Below are 19450 nucleotides of genomic sequence, written 5' to 3' on the forward strand. Positions count from 1 at the left end.
GGGCTGAGCGATCGTCTTCTGTACTGTTAATACCTGTGGTTCCATGACGTAGGCCCTTTGTAAGGACCTTTTAATTTTTATTTGTATTAATTTACACTCATATCTACATTTTTGCTAAAATTAGTCAATGGAGCAAAATAAAAGCCCAAAATTTTAGTATTAAACTAGCATATGGGTTTTCCTATTGCTGCAAGATTTCAACAACAGCCTTACTAATCACCTATTTTTATTTTAAAACAGCTTTTAGCACAGAGAAGGATGTGATAAATAGCTTGTGCACATGGTGTATTTTTTCTTTCTCTCTTACAGCTGAAAATTGAGAAACCTAATGATAGCCGCTTGAATCTTTGGTTCAAATCATCGTGCACGGTCCTTGTTTCAGCCTTTAGCTCAACCACCTTAGGAATCCACGATTGATGAAACTTCATCATATTATTTATTTCAATATTTACAGCTCAACTAACTGTGCAGGGCTTATTCCTATATTTCTAGGTCGCAGGATTGTCCAACAGCAGCAGGCAATCTTTCCAGACAAATTGAGTGTTCAAGAGGAGCAGGGATGTTTTCAGATGGGTGCAGTTTATAAAGGAAATAAATCAGAAATTATTACTAATAAACTGAGCAGCAGAGGTAGAGATTACATTCTTCATCGGTATATTGATGTTACATGAAAATGTAGTCATTTAAATTCTACATATTAATGTGATTATTCACAACTTTATATCTGGTTAGAACATTCATTTTACATGATAAAAAAATTAGGAAAAAGTTTTGAAGTGGCTTTTTATTGCATTCTAAGTGGATGACATATTTTACTCCACAGTAAAAGTTAATAATGTTTACACATTTTACCAATAGGAAAGTACAAATGGCATTTATAATCTTTATAGTGTAAAACAAAATATAGCCATGGGTGAATTCAATCCTTAATCCTCATGAACATGTTATTGGCATTATTACTATGCAGATTCATGCCAGAAGTGTAAAATTCTACCCAACTTAAATACTGTGCCCCTGAAATTCTGATGCCTGGCACGGGTTGTGCTGTGGGGCAGACCTTATGCACAGGCACTGCCCCATCAAATACCCTGTGGTCAGCTGATTAGGTTAATGCTGAACAGAACATAGTCATGAGTGATAGAACCAAAGAATCATAGAATGGTTACACCACAGAAGGAGGCCATTTGGCCCAGAGAGCCCGTGTTAGCTCTTTGTGACAGCAATCCAGTTAGTCCCATTCCCCCGCTCTTTCCCCGTAACCCTGCAAATTTTTTCCCTTCAAGTATTTATCCAATTCCTTTTTGAAAGCCAGGATTGAATCTGCTTCCACTATCTTTTCAGGCAGCGCATTCCAGATCATAACAACTCGCTGCGTAAAACATTTTTTTCCTCATGTTGCCTTTGGTTCTTTTGCCAATCACCTTAAATCTGTGTCCTTTGGTTCTTGACCCTTCTGCCAATGGGAACAATGTCTCTTTGTGCACATTATCTAAACCCTTCATGATTTTGAACACTTCTATCAAATCTCCTTTTAACCTTCTCTGTTCTAAGGAGAGCAACCCCAATTTCTCCAGTTTATCCACGAAACTGAAGTCCCTCATCCCAGGAATCATTCTTGTAAATCTTTTCTGAACCCTCTCCAAGGCTTTCACATCCTTTATAAAGTGCGGTGCCCAGAATTGGACACAATACTCCAGTTTTGGCCGAACCAGTGTTTTATAAAAGTTCAACATAACTTCCTTCCTTTGTACTCTATGCCTCTATTTATAAAGCCCAGCAGCAATTGGCATGAAATGCTTTAAGAGGGCTGGAAAACTCATTGGGAGGAAAGGAGGAAGGTGGAGTGTGTTGTTATTTAAAGACATTCTGCATTTAATAGTAATGTCAATAACTGTGAAATGGCAGCAGTAAGTGGGTGTAAAAGTAGAGCAGCCAATTTTAGTGAGAGTGAGTTGGAGCATTCCTTAAGTCAGATGAGGCACAGGAAGATTTCACTTCTGGGGTGAGAGGCAAAAAGCCTGTATTAGCTATTTGGAAAGAAATGGCATTGGCTGTAAGTGGAACATTTCTAACCAGCAGGGCACTCCTGCAACGTCACAAAAGATTCAATAATTTGACAAGGGTGGCAAAGGTAGGCACTGTGGCAGCTATGCATCAAGACTAATTAATACCATAGATCCATAGAGGCAAGGGTGCATTGCATGTGGGGTGTCACAGTGATCAAGGAATTAACAGCTGCAGGTACTGTATCACCTAGATCCCTCCAAATCACCTTCCCTCTCATTTATTCATGTATGCCTGTCTTCTTATATGTCACCTTTCATCTTGAAGTTGTCATACAGCTGCCAATCTTTCATTTCAAGAGCTGAAATGTGACAAAAATTGAAAACAAAGGGTAGGAAAATATTAAGCACCAATACAACCATTCCCTCTTAATGTAGGAGAAAATTGCACATAAAGCACTGGAACATCAGGTAGCAGGTGGAGGATCAGCTGACATCTGTGTTCTAACCCATCATGAGAAAGAGGCAATGGAGATACTGGGCACCAACAACTCTGAAACAGTATGGGACACAAAAGCTGGAGGCTTTGTAGTTGCAGTGGGTTTGTTCAGAGCAAACCAATCTCATGTGTATTATATCTGTTGCTATTATTATGGGGAGACCCCAAAAGCAGCAGAAAAGCTGCAGTAACCTTGGCATGACTCTTTTTATCTCCACAGAAGGTTCAAGAGGTCAGGCACTGCTAGGAGGCATAGAGGATGAGCATACTGGACCCTCAACATTGGGCAGTACCACAAGAAATTCTCCCACTCCGTTGTTCATCCCATCAATAGCACTCATCAGCCCAGGAGAAACACCGGGGTGAATTGGAGAGAGTACATGCGGAATTGCCAATGGATGAATCATAGAACACAAGGGAGCTAGAGGATATGGGAGTGAAAGAGGAACCTGAAGTTCATGAGTGGAGGTTGAGGAAAGTCAGCCCCTGGCTCTAGAGCATATGGATGAAAGATTTTAGGGTCATGCAATGAAGAAAAGGATGCTAACAGAGCATCGCATACTTATGGAGCCTCTGTTTTCCATCTCACATGATGTGTGGCACATGGTTTTGGTTGTGCCAAGTCCAATTCCATCCTGTGTGTCAACATCAGAGAGGGATACCCTTCGATGCAGTGCGTCCTGGAGTGAGTGACAGCTATAGAAACATCTGCATCCATGCCTCATAACAGAGAGGTTTCCAGACACTGAGTGCCTTCAACATAGAAGTATTTACTAATGGTTTGCAGGCCTCAGAAGCTCAAATGGAGAGATCAATGACTACTGGATTCTGATTTCTTTAGAGCAGCATCTCAGGGGGCTTCCAGGATATCAGGTTCACTCTGTCTCAGTGGTCCCATTTTTCTTACCCTCCTTCCTAAAGGCTTAAGTTAAATGCAATTCTATCATAAATGGCAGAATTTCTGCAGTACCAGGCGTTGCCCTCGTTATCCTATTATTTGCATACATGCAGTATTTTAGGGTGGGTACATCTTCTGCCAGCATTCAGTTTCCATCAGTATTTAGCATGTATTTTAGAACAGGTATCACTGACATATCCGATTAATGCCCCAAATTCCAGTTCTCATGCTGGAACTACACCACTTTTGCCCCAAAAAGATTTCAGAATTTTGGGTCTATCAGCTCACATGAAGAATGGCCACTTAGGTGAGGTACCAGAAGATGACTGACATCTGTGGAACTGTAACCAGCAGGAGTTAGTGTCTTTGGGAGAGCAAATAAGTGAAAAGGGAAGAAAATTGACAAAAAAAAATTGTAATTTACTCAACTATTTTTTCAACACTTTGTCACCCAGCTCACCTGCACAGTATCCTTTTTAGCATTTATGGATTCCACAAGCCCTGCTGTACTGATTTTAACAAAACATCTTAAGTTGCAACAAATGAATTTTATCTACACTCTACAAGTGTCTCTGTAATAGTATATTTGACTCAATGAAGGACGAAAACAAACAATTGTTGACCATTTGATAATTGTATCTAATGAAGAAGTTCATACTGCAGCTGATATGAAGATTTGAAATTTCATTTTTAATTCTTTTTCTTAACTACAAAGCTAAAACATTGGCAGTGATATTTTTTGAAGCTTATGCTATAGAAACCAAAGATAAACTCAGTAAAATGTGGTGGTAACGGCTACTGGCTCAACTCCACTGGTAAAAAAATAGCACCAAAATTTTCTGCAGAAATAGCACCATTCTGCCTTGACACCCACCTGGAGTCCATCATACTGCATTTGAATGGGGAATAACCCTCCTGTTGCATTTTTGCCAACTTCCACCCCAAACTCAATCCTAATTATTACTGCCCTTATGAGCAGTAGAGCTCAGGTGGATCCCACACTGAGGAGGCCATTTTGTTTACAGGAGCTGAAGGTTTGTCTTACATTTCTTGCATTTAGATTTTAGCTGTTTGGTGCTCTGGAAGTTCTGTCAAGACTTTTGCTGCCCTTTTTATGGCGGACAACTGGTTTAGCCATTCATCGCCAGATCTGGCTGGATAACGTAAAGCACTAGAGGGTCCTGCACTCCTCTGCCAAAATTGCTCAATATTCCAGGATCATCCTGGAATGCAAAGATAATCCCCGGCTTCTCTTCACTACAGATCATCTTCTTAAACCCCTCTCCCCTGTCCCCTCCACCCTACAACAAAAAGTGTGAGGGGCTCATGGACTTTATCGTCACTAAGATTGAGAGCATCTGTTCAGCTGCCTCTGCCACTTCTCTCCTTTCCCCTAGCCCACCAAGCCAAACCTCCCCTAAGGATCCCCCCCCCGGCCCTAGCACTGAACTCGCATCTTTCTTTAGTTTCTTTCCTATCTCTCCTCATGTCCTCGCCGAGCTCATCTTGACCGTGAGACCCACCTCCTGCTCCCTTGACCCTATTCCCACCAAACTGCTGACCACCCAACTTCCCTTCCTGGTCCCCATGTTAGCTGATATTGTTAACAGTTCCCTCTCCTCAGGTACTGTCCCCCTCCCCTTCAAATCTGCCATCATCACACCCCTCCTCAAAAAACCCACCCTTGACCCCTCTGTCCTTGCAAGCTACCACCCCACCTCTAATCTTCCTTTCCTCTCCAAAGTCCTTGAATGTGTTGTCGCCTCCCAAATCCATACCCATCTTTCCAGCAACTTCATGATTGAATCCCTTCAATCAGGTTTCCGCCCCTGTCACAGTACTGAAATGGCCCTTATCAAAGTCACAAATGACATCCTATGTGACTGTGACCATGGTAAACTATCCCTCCTCATCCTTCTCGACCTGTCTACAGCCTTTGACACGGTTGACCACACCATCCTTCTCCAAAACCACTCCTCCGTCGTCCAGCTAGGTGGGACTGAGTCCGCCTGGTTCCATTCTTATCTATCCAGTTGTAGCCAGAGAATCACCTGCAATGGCTTCTCTTCCCGCTCCCGCACTGTTACCTCTGGAGCCCCCCAAGGATCTATCCTTGGCCCCCCTCCTATTTCTCATCCCCTCGGCAACATCATCCGAAAACAACATCAGATTCCACATGTACGCAGACAACACCCAGCTCTACCTCACCACCATCTCTCTCGACCCCTCCACTCTGTCTCATTTGTCACACTGACTGTTCGACATCCTGTACTGGATGAGCAAAAATTTCCTCCAACTAAATATTGGGAAGACCGAAGTCATTGTCTTTGATCCCCGCAGCAAACTCCGTTCCCTAGCCACCGACTCCGTCCCTCTCCTTGGCCACTGTCTGAGGCTGAACCAGACCGTTCACAACCTTGGCGTCCTATTTGACCCTGAGATGAGCTTCCGACCACATATCTGCTCCACCACCAAGACCACCTACTTCCACCTCCGTAACATCGCCCGTCTCTGCCCCTGCCTCAGCTAATCTGCTGCTGAAACCCTCATCCCTGCCTTTGTTACCTCTAGACTTGTCTATTCCAATGTTTTCCAGGCTGGCCTCCTTTCTTCCACTGTCCATAAACTTGAGCTCATCCAAAGCTCTGCTGCTCGTCTCCTAACTTGCACCAAGTCCCGTTCTCCCATCACCCCTGTGCTCGCTGACCTACATTGGCTCCTGGTCCAGGAATGCCTCAATTTTAAAATTCTCATCCTTATTTTCAAATTCCTCCATGGCTTTGTCCCTCCCTAACTCTGTAACCTCCTCCAGCCCTACAAACCTTCGAGATCCCTGTGCTCCTCCAATTCTTGCCTCTTGCACCCCCCCGATTTCAATCACTCCACCATTGGCGGCTGTTCCTTCAGCTGCCTAGGCCCTAAGCTCTGGAATTCTCTCCCTTAAACCTCTCCGCCTCTCTACCTCTCTCTCCTTTGAGACGCTCCTTAAAACCCACCTCTTTGACCAAGCTTTTGGTCACATGTCCTAATACCTTCTTATGTGGTTCGGTGTCAAATTTTGTTTGATAATGCTCCTGTGAAGCACCTTGGGATGTTTTACTACGTTAAAGGTGCTATATAAATGCAAGTTGTTGTTGTTGTTTAGTCAGCTGTGTAGAAAGTACTGGGAACATAGATTTCTCAAAGGAAAACCCTCTCTGCCTATGCTTTGATGAGGAGAAGGAGAAAGAGTACATGGAAGAGGCAAGATTGGAAGTTCTTAGAATGAGGCATCACAGGAGGCGTCTTTTCCCTACACGCACATACGCACTCACCATGGTTCACCTTGAAGGTAAAAAGGTCTTATTTAGATACATACTGAATTCGTACACAGGATGAAGGCTTCATCTTCCTCACCAATATAAATAAATAGTAAAATAAAATGCTGGAAATCTAAAATAATAATTAAAAAAACCCCCAGAAATGTTTGAAACACACAGGTCAGTCATAGAGAGAAAAAGACTTGCATTTATATAGCACCTTTCATGACCTCGGGACGTCCCAAAGCGCTTTATAGCCAATGAAGTACTTTGGCTATTTTGGGCGGCAGCCAATTTGTGCACAGCAAGATCCCACAAACAGCAATGCAGTAATGACCAGATAATCTGGTTTAGTGATGTTGATTGAGGGATAAACATTGGCTAGGACACCGGAGAGAACTCCTCTACTCTTCTTCGAAATAGTGCCATGGGATCTTTTACATTCACTTGAGCGGTCAGACGGCGCCTCGATTTAATGTCTCATCCGAAAGATAGCACCTCTGATAGTGCAGCATTCCCTCAGCACTGTACTGGAGTATCAGCACTGATTTTGTGCTTAAGTCTCTGGAGTGAGACTTGACCTCACAACCTTCTGACTCAGAGGCCAGAGTGTGACCACGTCTGACAGTTTAATCATCTAGAAAAAGAAAGATTAATTTTTTGGACAGTGCCATTCATCAGAATTTCTAAACTTTTGCGAATCACTCTGATCCAATTCACAACCTTTTACCACTGCAAACTGAACCTTTGAAAAATAAACTGGCGTGCAATCATCTACTTGAAGCTGCATATCCCAGCTGTCAATCAGCGGAGTTGTGTGCGAGCTGATTGGTGGCATGCAGATTCGGGCTGCTTTCTGCCCAGTGCGCTGCTGCAGTTGAAGAGACAGGAGTGAAGTAGCTGGAGGCAACTCGAGAGGAGTTTTAAGGTAAGTGTCACGGTTTTCAAACAGGCCTGACTGTCACAGAATAAATGAACATCTTTCTTACTCATCAAAGTGTACGTGAGGTTTCCCCACATTAATATAAATGTATCTGGGGTGATAGAAAAGGCAGTTAAGAACACTCCGACTGTCTCAACAAAAAGTTAAATCAATTTTTGATGGCGAAGTTGCCTGGAAGAACCTTTCCCCTCAGTTTTGCAATCTTACTGCTCCACCCATCCACGTTCTTATTATTTTAAACTAAACATTTTGACTACCTTATTTTTTTTCTGTTTTTGCTGTACTAATTGGTTTCGTGTTGATTGTGGGAGTAAATTGAGGTTTCAAAATGTTAATATTAAAACTGTAAATTATGTCCGTTATGTAATTACAGCAGAGCTTATAGTCAAGTTGATGTAATTTACTGGGGATTGCAGTAGTTCGGTTGATTTTAATGAAATGATAATTTACATTAAAAAATGTTTACTGACTTGGTTAAATCCACATTATACTGAGAAAGCTGTGTATAAGCACTGAAAAGATGTTCTTCAGATGTTTATAATTAACTTAGCAGGAAATGTAAATTAAAATTTGAGGTCCAATCAGCAGCCCCCCTTGTCTGATTGTTGTTCAGAACTATCACATTTACTGTAGATGTAACTGTAGAAAGATTAACTGATTTTGACTGTCAAAATCCTCCACTGTTGTACATTGGGAGTGATTGCTGCAGAGGTTATTCTCTCAGTTGTGCAGTAGCTACTTTTATTATTTACGATAAAACTAGATTTGTCTTGACTAAAATTTTTAACAGCTATTAAAAGTGTGTATTTGCAAAGCGCAAAAAAAAATTTGCTGATCCTTCTCTATATTGACTGCTGATTTAGGTAAAGGTAACATTAGGTGAAAGTACATAGGTAGTCCAAAGGGGCAAGCAGCATGACAGACAACACAATGTACAATGTACTAGATCTAGCTTCAGCCAACAATCAGTAAAGGAAGTATAAGATATTGAAGTCTGGTCCAACTAAAATGAGCTGTTTTAACATTAACATTGCAGTTATGTAGCAGGTTTCACAACAGCATGAGAACAATATGACGGGACAACATCAGGCTATACTGCCTGTTTGCAGCACATTCTGCTTGGGGAAGATGCATACTGAAGTACGTGTTGAGTTCTGCTCATCAGTGACCCAATGCTGATGAAATCTTTTAATTCTAGAAGACAGCCAATGGGACAATTCGGTTTTTGTCCATAAGACCCACCTCCTGCTCTCTCGACCCTATTCCCACTAAACTATTGACCGTCCGACTTCTCTTCCTGGTCCCCATGTTAGCTGACATTGTGAACAATTCCCTCGTGTCAGGTATTATACTGCTTCCTTTCAAAACTACTGTCATCACCCCCTTCTTAAAAAAACAACCCTCGATACCTCTGTCCTTGCAGACCACCGCCCCATCTTCAACCTCCCTTTCCTCTCCAAAGTCCTTGAACATATTGTCGCCTGCCAAATCTGTGCTCATCTTTCCCACAACTCCGTGCTTGAATCTCCCCAATCAGGTTTCTGTCCCTTTCACAGCACTGAAACAGCCCTAATCAAAGTCACAAATGACATTTTCTGTGACTGTGACCATGGTAAACTATCCCTCTTTCTTGACCTCTTTGCAACTATTGACATGAGCGACCACAGGTGTTCTTTTCCAACACCTGTTCTCCATTGTCCAGCTGAGTGGGGCTGCCCTTGCTTGGTTCCACACTTAGCTATCCAATCATAGTCTGAGAATCTCCAGCAATGGCTTCTCTTCCTGAAACCGCACCGTTACCTCTGGAGTCCCCTAAGGATTTATCCTTGGTACTCTCCTATTCCTAACCATGTGCTGCTCTTCAGTGACATTATTCGAAGATAACATGTCAGGTTATCTGTATGCTGCTGACACCCAGATTTATCTCTCCACCACCTCTCTTGACCTCTCCACCGCCTCTGTGTTGTCACGCTGCTTGTCCGACATTTAGTCCTTGATGAGCCGCAATTTCCTTCAGTTAAACATTGGGAAGGAAAAAGCCATTGTCTTGGCCTCTCCCCCCAGCACAAACTCCGTTCCCTCAACACCGATTTCATCTCCCTCCCCGGCTACTGTTTCAGGTTTAACCAGACTGTTCACAACATTGGCATCCTATTTGACCCCAAGCTGGGCTTTCAACTCTATATCCTCTCCATCACAAAGATCGCCTACTTCCACCTCCATACCATCGCCCATCTCCGCCTCTGCCTCAGCCCATCTGCTGCTGAAATCCTTATCCATGTTTTTGTCACTTCCAGACTCGACTATTCCAATGCTGTCCTGGCTGGCTTCTCATTCACCACCCTCCATAAACTTGAGCTCATCCAAAACTTTGCTGCCCTTATGCCTCTTTCACATCCTCCACTCTCTTTGCCCCCACCGTTGGTGGCTGTGCCTTCAGCTGTCTAAGCCCTAATCTCTGAAATTTCCTCCCTAAACCTCTCTACATCTCCACCTATATCCCATCCTTTAAGACCCTCCTTAAAACGTACCTCTTTGACAAAGCTCCTAATCACCTCTCCTAATATCTTCTTCTTTGACTTCTTATTACGCTTCTGTGAAGCACCTTGGGACATTTTCCTACGATAATGGCACTATATAAATGCCAAGTTGTTGTTACCTAGGCTACTAGCCTCGCCACTGAATCAGAAGATCGTGGGTTCAAGGCCCACTCCAAAGACTTGATCACATGATATAGGCTGATACTTCAATGTAGCACTGAATGAGTGCTAAACTATAGGAGGTGCTGTCTTTTGGATAAGACATTAAACCAAACTCTCCCAAGTGTATATAAAGGATCACATGGCACTATTCAAAGATGAGCAGAGAGTTTTCCCGGCCAACATTCATCCCTCAACCATCACCAGAAACAGATTACCTGTTCAGATATCTCATTGCTGTTTGTTTGACCTTGCTATGTGCAAATTAGCTGCTGCAATTTCCATTCATCACAACAATGGCTACATTTCAAAAATAATTCATGGCTATGAAGCCCATTGGGATGTCGTGAGGATGTGAAAGGCGCTATGTGAATGCAATTTTGTTCTGTCTTTTCCCTACTTTAGCCGCCATTATTTAATGATAACCAGTGGTTGTTCTGATGCCTATAGCCTTTTGAAGTCTATCAGCATAAATGTAAAATTTGTTTTTTTAAAAACTCTGAAAAATCTGTTATATTTGAATGCTTTTAACAATTGTGTTTTAAAAAAATATTTAGTAAAGACTCTGATTTCACTAACCCTGTAAATGGAGGTAAAACATTTTTGTAATTAACATTTTTAAAAATTCGTTCCTGGGATGTGGGCGTCACTGGCAAGGCCAGCATTTATTGCCCATCCCTAATTGCCCTTGAGAAGGTGGTGGTGAGTCCGTGTGGTGAAGGTTTTCCCACAGTGCTGTTAGGAAGGGAGTTCCAGGATTTTGACCCAGCGACGATGAAGGAACGGTATGGTGGGTGACCTGGAGGGTAACGTGCAGGTGGTGTTGTTCCCATGTGCCTGCTGCTCTTGTCCTTCTAGGTGATCGAGGTCGCGGGTTTGGGAGGTGCTGTCAAAGAGTTGGCGAGTTGCTGCAGTGCATCCTGTGGATGGTACACACTGCATCCACTGTGCGCCGATGGTGAAGGGAGTGAATGTTTAGGGTGGTGGATGGGGTGCCAATCAAGCGGGCTGCGTTCTCACTTGATTTCCGCCGGCATCCATTTTAATCATGCAGTTGTTTTAGGTGTCTGAGGCACCTGTCAGAAGCAGGCGGGAGCCTCATAAGTACATGCAAAACAGGCGTCCTGTGACGTCAGTAGGGCCTCGATGCAATTTTAATGTGCAAAAATGGAAGTCCTGCCCTGTGGTGAAACCACTGAGTAAAATCTAGCAGGATTGGTTTTCAAAGGGCCTTTGGAAATTGTATTTAAAGGGGCACTCACCTCAAGCACTCACATCATAGGTATCTGTTTGCTACTGCATTTTTTAGATTTTCACAGGAGAGTTTGCTTTCTTTCTATGTTTATTCTGCTTCCACATGGTGTCGAGCTTCTTAAGTGTTGTTGGAGCTGCACTCATCCAGGCAAGTGGAGAGTATTCCATCACACTCCTGACTTGTGCCTTGTAGATGGTAGAAAGGCTTTGGGGAGTTAGGAGGTGAGTCACTCACCGCAGAATACCCAGCCTCTGACCTGCTCTTGTAGCCAGAGTATTTATGTGGCTGGTCCAGTTAAGTTTCTGGTCAATGGTGACCCCCAGGATGTTGATGGTGGGGGATTCGGCGATGGTAATGCCGTTGAATGTCAAGGGGAGGGGGTTAGTCTCTCTCTTGTTGGAGATGATCATTGCCTGGCACTTGTCTGGTGCGAATGTTACTTGCCACTTATCAGCCCAAGCCTGGATGTTGTCCAGGTTTTGCTGCATGCGGGCTCGGACTGCTTCATTATTTGAGGGGTTGCGAATGGAACTGAACACTGTACAATCATCAGCGAACATCCCCATTTCTGACCTTATGATGGAAGGAAGGTCATTGATGAAGCAGCTGAAGATGGTTGGACCTAGGACACTGCCCTGAGGAACTCCTGCAGCAATGTCCTGGGACTGAGATGATTTGTTTAACCTAAAGCCTTATTTGAATATTGCAATACAAAAGTGAAGAAACTGAAAAAAACCCGAGGTTCATCTTGTGAGATGGAGGGTATGCAATCTCATTAATTGTCCGCTAACATTTGGATTAAGATGTGGCTGCAGTCAAATCAACAAATTCTATGTTAACCAATTATGCATTCAATGTTTATGTGGGTAATTTTAATCTATTTCCATTGAAGTCAATGAAAGTAAACTCGGGTAGGGTGTATAACTGGTTAGAATTTTAACTTAATACAGTTCAGTAGTAACCAGAATCACTCGGGACGATTTTAATTCCCATGCCCTCGCCTGATGGGAACGCGTGGCAGCGGAGTGAACATTGCACCAGGAAATTTACCGCCCCGTTCTTACTTGATTTCCGCCAGCATCCATTTTAATCATGCAGTTGTTTTAGGTGTCTGAGGCACCTGTCAGAAGCAGGCGGGAGCCTCGTAAGTACATGCAAAACAGGCGTCCTGTGATGTCATTAGGGCCTCGATGCAATTTTAATGTGCAAAAATGGAAGTCCCGCCCTGTGGTGAAACCACTGAGTAAAATCTAGCGGGATTGGTTTCCAAAGGGCCTTTGGAAATTGTATTTAAAGGGGCACTCACCTCAAGCACTCACATCATAGGTATCTGTTTGCTACTGCATTTTTTGGATTTTCACAGGAGAGTTTGCTTCCACACCCTCAAAAAGCACACAGCTTTTGATCGGTGTCACTCCTGGAACTTTAATTTGGTTGCATGAAGAGGCGCAACAGCAGCAGTAACAGGCTGCCCTATTCAGAAGGAGCAGCAGCTGGGCCTGTTAGGAGACAACGGGGGTTAATTTTAACCCCCAAGAACAGCTGGGTGAGGAGTAAAAAATCCTTTGTTTTCAGAGCGTGACCGCATCCCAACTCCAACATGCCTACTTCTGGGTTTAACCCAGGCAGGTTTTTCTGCATGTGGAGAGCAGACTCCAGGAAATCCTGCCCCCAATTAAAGCCGGCGGGCCGATACTTAAAAGGGCAATGTAGCTCATTGAGATACTTCAGGTACTTAATATTTTGTGCATTGGAATAATAAAACAAACTTAACCTTACCTGTTCGGGTTTCCCATCGCTTCCCATTCACGTCAGGTGTAAGCAGGCGGGAAGGGCCGGATCCATGAGTTGAGTGCCTTTATTTTTCACTGCTTGTGGGCTGGGAGGAGCAGGAGTGCTTCATCCACGCCCAACAAGCTCACCTGGCTGACAGGACCCTTGCGATCGGCCGATCACCCCCCTCTCCCGGATGGTGGACCCCCACTCTTCACACGACTTCCAGCGACCTCCGATCTCTTCCTGGCCCTCCGATCCCTTCCTGGCCCCCCTGATCTCTTCCTCGGCCCTCCAATCTCTTCCTCGGTCCCCCTGTCAATCAGGCTGGCTGCCGGGCGTGAAACCCGGAAGTTCCACTGATGGGCCTCATTAAGGTCGTGATGCCCACTTACCTTCCAGGCTTTGCATCCGGAAATCCCCCCCCCCGCATGCTCCCTTCCTAACTTGCAGTTAAAATTTACCCCAACATATGAGGAGGACAGCTCAAAGAAAGCCTTACCCAGCACACAGGCTGTACAGGGCTGGAGTGAGTTTCCTGGAATTGTCTGAGGAGCAGTGCATGAGGAGGCAGCATTTCTCCAGACATCTGTCGCAGTCATCTGCAGCCTCCTGCAAGAAGACCTACTGCCTGCTGGGCCAGGTGGGCATGCTTTGCCTGTGACAGTGAAAGTCACCACTGTCCTTAACATCTTTGCCTTGCATCTTTCCAGGGTGATACAGAGCATATTTCCCGCATCGCTCAATCTGCAGTTCATAAATGCATCAAACAGGTCACCAGAGTCCGCTTTGCCTGGGCCAACAACTACATTATTTTTCCAATGGATGCCATCAGTCATAATGAAAAGGCTCTGAGATTTGCAGCAGTAGCTGTATCCCTTGTGTTTAGCGGTCATACACTGTACACATGTATATATTAGGGCACCAGAAAACCAGTCAGGAGCATTCGTTAACAGGAAAGGATTTCATTCCATCAGTGTGCATCTGGTCAGTGATCACCACCGCAGAAGAGTGCAGGTCTGTGGCACGTTTCCAGGCAGCTGTCACAATTTCTTTATCCTGCGGCAACTATCCCCTCACTATTCCACCCATCACAGAACTATAGAGGATGGCTGCTGAGGGACAAGGGCTACCCCCTCCACACATGGCGCATGACACCCCTCTGTAACCCCAGCACACCCACACAGATGAGGTATAACCAGAGCCATGGGACCACCAGGATGATTATTGAGAACACAATTGGGCTCCTAAAACAATGGTTTAGGCGCTTTGACTGGACTGAGGGCACGTTTCTGTACAGCCCACAGAAAGTCTCACATATTGTGGTGGTGTGCTGCATGTTGCACAACCTCGCAATCCAAAGAGAACTGAACATGGAGGATGTACAGCAAGAAAGACTTCCCCTCATCTGACGCAGAAGACTCTGGTGAAGGTGAGGAAGGGCCAGTACAGTACCTTGCATCCAGAGATGCCAGGGATGAGTTGACCTGCTCATTGCCCTCAAATGTTCCATAAAATTCGTCTCCGTATTAACACTTGTTATTACCGCCTTTACCAGTCCTTCAACCCCGCAATAAAGGACATTGAACCAACTGTCGTATATATGACATTCTGATATTGCAGACTTATAACCTGCTATGAAACCTCGCTGCAGACAAAAGTGCAAACCTAGGAAAGGTGAATTCTTTAATGGCTAAAATGGTAATAGCCGTAACATCATTTTTCACCTATGTGTCAACCCTTACTACTATTTTTCAATTTTTTTTTACCATTCCCACTGCTCCTATGAGATATTCCTTCAGTGGCTTCAGCATAGCTGGTGGAAGACTGCTATTGCTCAAGTGAGGAGCCTTTGAGATGCTCGTGGTTGGTGACCTCCGGGGGCTTAGGCCTGAGAGGGCCTGGCTGCAGACTGCAGTTGCTTGACTGCTGCCAGGGCAGTCTGGCCCAGCTGGCTTTCTGGCACCATGATGGGCATTGGCTGAGGGGCTGGCAAGACGTGCAGATATTGGAGCTCAGACTCTGAACGGCATCAGTTTGTTTTATTTTGTCCTGCAGAAAGAGAGGGGAGAGAGTTAGTGAGTGGCTGTTGAAAAGGGATGTGCATATGTGTGGGACTTCATATAGTGTGTCTGCTGAGAGAGAGAAGGAGCAAGTCACAAACAGGACGCAAAGCTGTTCAGTGGCTGGAATGAGAACTGAGGAAGCAGTCATCAGCGGATATAATCGTTTAGCATTTCCTACCAGGTGAGAACAGAATTCTGTTAGTGCCTGTTGTGAAGGCAACGAGCAACAGGTGAGTGTTATTGGAATGAGGACAAGTGGTACAGTGACCCCTTGTGATTGGAGAAGAAGGATGTGGTGCACGGGAGAAGTGAAGTGCCTTTGCCAGGTGTAATGCAGAGAAATGGAGAATTGAAGACCTGTAGTCAGCCTTGTTGGTCTGGTCAGGTCATTGAAGCATTTCCTGCATTGAATCCAGATCCTGGGGGTGATGCTCCAAGAGTTCACTAACTCTGCCACTTCTCTTTGGGCCTGCTGCAAGATACGTTTTGGCAGCTTCTTTCCATCAAATGGAAACAGGACGTCCCTACGTGCCCTCACCTCCTGAATGAGGATCTCCACAGATGTGTCTTGAGACCCTGGGGATTTCCAACTTATCTTCAACATTAAGATGTTTCTAGCGAAGCCACAGACAAATTTCAGTGATGTGAACGCAAACTCCCTTTACGAGGTGCATTTTAAATAGCCATCGGGAGGCCCACTGGACTTCCCGCCCTACAAGTGGGCGGGCTGCTCGCGATCTGACATGATCGTGTGGGTAGCCTGCCAATCAAATGCTATTGCACCTCGGCAGTTAAAGGCCTCACGTTGATGATGTCAGGTGGGTGTGCCACCCACCCCATCCCCTGCCTGTCTGAAAACCGCTGCCATTTACAATTCCCCCTATTGTTTTAATGAGAAATCAATTTGTCTATTCTGCTTTCTTTTTGTTATATGAAACTCAGGCAGTTAACCTCTATTTTACAGGTGGGACGGGTACGGTCCGCGCGAGTTCCAAAGTGGGTGGCAAACCTGGGGAGTTTGAGTATGTGGAGGCCTGACCAATCTTAACAGCTGGGCTTCATTTCCATAAATTTTCTCCAACTCCTGCCAGAGCCTGGCCAGATCCACTAGCTGGCTGGTGGGCGGGAGTGGGAATTCGGCGGCAGGAGGCCGCAGCCAGAGAACCGTAGGAAAGGTCCCGTCAGCCATTTAAGTGGTGAAGGGGGCTCTGGATGTAATCGAGGGGAGAGAGGCAGAGTCTGGAGCAAGGGTGGCCCAAGGCTTCCTTGTGAGGCCGGGCGGAGGCACTCCTGCTCCTCCGGGCCCACAAGGAAACCTAAAAAAATCGGACCCGATCTGTATACTTAAAGAAAGACTCTGCTTCCTTCCTGCGGGTGTCCCGCTCGCCTACTCAAAAGAGCAGGTTAACACCGGGACATGGCGTGAAGGCAGCGGGTTCAGAGGGCATAAGTCGCTGCTCCCATTTTAACTGTCCCTCACTTCCCGGCCAGGCGAGGGGGTTAAAACTGGGACCTATAATTCAAATGTGAAGAGGCCATTTACTTTTATTATAGAATAAAAAAGGTTTTCAGTTTTCTTAAAAATAAAATCTTTTCTGGATCCAAATAAAATCTTTAGCTGCTTGCACTATAATAGTCTGGACTGTGTCAAGATGCAGTTCTGCTGCCTTGTGGTTGCTGTGCTTCCTCATTGAATTTGGTTTCTGGAGTGTCCTTTACTGGAGAAGCAGTTCCCCTTTTCACGAGAAACAACAAATTTTACCATTAATTTTTCAGTTCAGCCAATTTGCCTGAGAATGTCCTATGCCAAAGGTTCTCAGTCTTTTTTTTGCTGCGTTCCCCTTCAGAGATTCATGTTCTATGTATGTCCCTGTCTTTTTACGAAATAGTATTTTGGCATAGAACAAGAGGATTTTATTTTCTCGGCGAACATAATATTGCTTAAGACAGAAAGCAACATAAATAGCACAAAACTAGCAAACAGACTCATTTTACTCACTGACCTCAACTTCACGCTTCAGAAAACGCTCCAATTAATTCATTCACAATTATTGAACATTAAACGTCATGCTCACGTCAGATATGTAGCTAGCGGGAGCTGGTGTGGCTTGAGCACATTGGTCGATGCCTTTTTTTAGTATTGAGGCCTTTTTTTAGTATTGAGGTGTATAATAAAACTGCACTGTGCAGTTTTGGTGTCTTTTTTTAAAAAAATGATTGGAAGGAGTACAAAGGAGAAAGAGTCACTAGATTAATTCAAGAACTAAGGGTACAGAGCTATAGATCAGTGTTCAGGTATATGGGGACTATTCGCTCTTGAAAAAGACTGAGAGTGATTTGATAAAAGTATTGAAGATTAAGAGATTTGGAGCATGTAAGGTACAGAAACTTTTTCTTCTGTCATGAAATTCAACGACAGATGATTATATTTTGAAATTAATTTCCCAATTTCCTTTTGTCATCAACACACAATTTTTTGAGTAAAAGGGTAATTAGGATGTGGAACAGACTACCAGCAAGGGTGGTAGAACAAGGAAGTATGATGAGTTTCAGAGTGAGACTTGACAAGGTCTAGTGAGCATATAGGATTCAGCATTATTTAATTTAAAACTGCATCAAAGTAATCTTGTGGGAAACTGGATTTGTAGGATAGACCACCGATGGTCCACTCCTGCCTGACAATTGTTACTACACGAGGAGATGGCACATTCTGCCCTGCTCATGGCCCAAATGGTATTTTCATTTAATGTGAGTATGGATAACATATCCAATTAATTTCAGCAATGGTGCACTGACATGTTTATGAGTGAGGTCAGGTGGACTAGATGATGCACTGCCCAGTACCAGAGGTGGACTAGATGATGCACTGCCCAGTACCAGAGGTGGACTAGATGATGTACTGGCCAGTATCAGAGGTGGACGAGATGATGCACTGGCCAGTACCAGAGGTGGACTAGATGATGTACTGGCCAGTATCAGAGTTGGACTAGATGATGCACTGGCCAGTACTAGAGGTGGACTAGATGATGTACTGGCCAGTATCAGAGGTGGACTAGATGATGCACTGGCCAGTATCAGAGGTGGACTAGATGATGTACTGGCCAGTATCAGAGGTGGACTAGATGATGCACTGACCAGTACCAGAGGTGGACTAGATGATGTACTGGCCATTATCAGAGGTGGACTTGATGCACTGGCCAGTATCAAGAGGTGGAGTGGATGATGCAGTGACGAATATCTGAAGTGGGGTTTCTGATTTTGGCACATGCATATTTTTTTCCTCTTAATTGTAGTCAGTGCAAAAAGAAAATCAGGTTGTACAAACAGTCTGTTAGGTAGTTGATAGAATAAGTGGCAATGCAGAAATGCCAGCATTGCTGAAATGTTAGGAGTGATATTTATAATTGGCAAGAGTAATACTGGTTGAAAACTTATTTTAAAAATATGAAGCTGTATATGTGTTTTCCAAGGCAGCACATCTAATGGGTTACATTTTGCAAGGGGAATGACCATTAATGTGTCTGGGAATGTATTGTCAGTCTTACCTTATGGTTATGCTGATGTCAATGTGGTAAACTTTCTTCACTGTCTACTGACTTTGATAGAAAGGAAAATTGGATGAGGTGTGTAACAGGCGGCCGATCCGCTACCGTCTGTTTTGCGCTTCTGCCGAAGTTGAATTTCACCCCCTGCTTTGTCAGCTTTTGCTCAGTTGTAGCACTTCTGCCTCTGAATCAGAAGACATGAAAGGCTCTATATAAATGTAAGATCTTTTCCTTCTTTCTACAGACAATATGCACAGACAATAGACAAGTAAAATGAAGGTGTTAATGCGGGAGGCATACACAAAACTTGTTATTTTGAAAACTAAGCCACTGTATGTGGCACTTAAACCATGGATGGCTATGAAAAGTTAAATGGTAACATGTAATAAAAGTGTAAAATTGTCTAATTTTGTAAGTGGAATGTCTTTCTGCTTTCCTCACTTAGTATCAACACTTGGTACATTGTCAGG

The 19450-nt window shown here is 44.2% G+C and overlaps 1 protein-coding gene across 2 annotated transcripts in view; it reads left to right on the forward strand.

The window, feature by feature from the left end:
- Positions 1-7569: 7569 nt before the first annotated feature.
- arhgdig (Rho GDP dissociation inhibitor (GDI) gamma) overlaps positions 7570-19450 on the forward strand; it is an 86838-nt gene continuing 74957 nt past the window's right edge. Inside the window, exon 1 of one of the 2 annotated variants that reach the window (XM_068003720.1) lies at positions 7570-7627. The gene's annotated coding sequence lies outside the window, so the exon portion shown is untranslated. Of the gene's footprint in view, positions 7628-18032; positions 18184-19450 lie in introns of those variants that run through there. The other variant, XM_068003721.1, reaches the window with a different exon arrangement.

The sequence above is a fragment of the Heptranchias perlo genome, chromosome 22 (genome assembly GCF_035084215.1).
Source record: "Heptranchias perlo isolate sHepPer1 chromosome 22, sHepPer1.hap1, whole genome shotgun sequence".
NCBI classification, from domain to species: Eukaryota; Metazoa; Chordata; class Chondrichthyes; order Hexanchiformes; family Hexanchidae; genus Heptranchias; species Heptranchias perlo.